Consider the following 1,767-nt stretch of genomic DNA (forward strand, 5'->3'; position numbering starts at 1 on the left):
CCTAACGGAGTTGTACGAGGAAGGAAGGTAGAGTGTTGTGTGTGTGTGTGTGTGTGTGTGTGTGTGTGTGTGGGGTGGAACTGGAAGGAAATCGTTCACTATGAGCTGTTATCGTCCAATCAAACAATTAATTCCGAACTCTACTATGAACAACTGCAGAGATTACAACAAGCAATTGAGAAGCCAGAATTAATCAATAGGAGAATTAATCAATAGGAGGTGTCGTCTTCCATCACGACAACGCTCAACTACACACATCTTTGATGACTCGGCAAAAATTGCGAGAGCTTGGCTGGGAAATTTTAATGCATCCACCGTATAGTCCTGACATAGCACCTTCAGACTATCATTTGTTTAGGTCTCTGCAGAACTCTCTTAATGGTGTGGTCTCTTAAAGCTAGCTTGACAGACAAAAGAGGCCTGTGAAAATCACTTGAAGCAGTTTTTCGATCAGAAACCACAAAAGTTCTATCGCGATGGAATTATGGCTCTGCCCCAAAAATGGCAAAATATTATAAAAAATAATGGAGCATACTTGGTTTAAATAAATTGATTTCAATACTCTAAGAAAAACACTTTAATTTTACTAAAAAATCGCCACGAACTTTTTCCCATATCCTATATCAATATTTACTAAGTTTACTTAATTTTTATTTTTAGTAAAAATTACTACTTTATTATTTAAAGAAATAAATCATTCTCTTATTAATAACACTGTATAATCTTACTAAATGTTAAACATGAATGAATTCATAAATGATTTTTTTCATTAAATTTATTCAATTTAAGAGTGGCGGAGCGCCGGACAAGAGATTAGCAGAAATGCAAAAGGCTCTCGAAATTACCGAGAGGGATTTGGAAAAAGCAAAAGAAGAATCAGGCAGGAGTGCCGCCGAGACCGAGAGGTTATTGCAGCTCGTGCAGATGACACAGGAGGAACAAAACTCAAAGGAGAAACAGATCAGAGATCTTCAAGAGTGAGTATCAAACACGATAACGAAAATACATCTAAGTTACAGCCAAATACAAGGTGAACGCGCATGTAATTAAATTTTATTAGTTATTTTCTTAATTAAAAATCAGGAGATAGTGTTTCGGCGCTAAGCCGAGAGATAAGCATAATATAACGTGAAATAAATTGCTTATTTATATATTTTTTAAATATTATGATAAAATAATTGTACAGAAAAAAACAAATTTATTATTGGGAGTACAAATTAGTTCGGTCCGTTTCCCTAAAGATGGCTCCAGCTGTTGTGAATGGTTCATGACAGCTGATTTTGGCGGTTTCAGAGAAGTTAAACATCTGCTAATAATATGCAGTTTATATCGCTTTGAATTTCGTACAAAAACTTTGATTTTTACTGTGTTTGAAATGTCGAATTTTGTGTTAACCAAGCAACATTTGCGGGAGGTTTTGATTTTCTGCTTCAACTGGAAGAAAAATGCAGCTGAAGCCCATCGAATGCTTGTCGAAGTTTATGGTGACACTGCTCCAACTAGGCTACAATTGATTCATTTGAGCCGTGCATAGAAAAACGGTCGGAAAAACGAGCAAAAACATGATAAAGTTATTCTTTTTCATGACAATGCTGGGCCTCATATCGCTAAAGTCGTAAAAAAATATTTGGAAACGCTCAAATGGGATGTTTTATCGCATCTGCCGTGTTCTTCGAACATTGCTCCTTCTGATTGTTCTGACTGGTTGTTGAAGGATGCAGCAAGTCACCGGTTCATTTCTTTCGCAGAAATCGAAAATTGGCTCCA

This window comes from Atta cephalotes (assembly GCF_000143395.1).
Source record: "Atta cephalotes unplaced genomic scaffold scaffold00014, whole genome shotgun sequence".
NCBI classification, from domain to species: domain Eukaryota; kingdom Metazoa; phylum Arthropoda; class Insecta; order Hymenoptera; family Formicidae; genus Atta; species Atta cephalotes.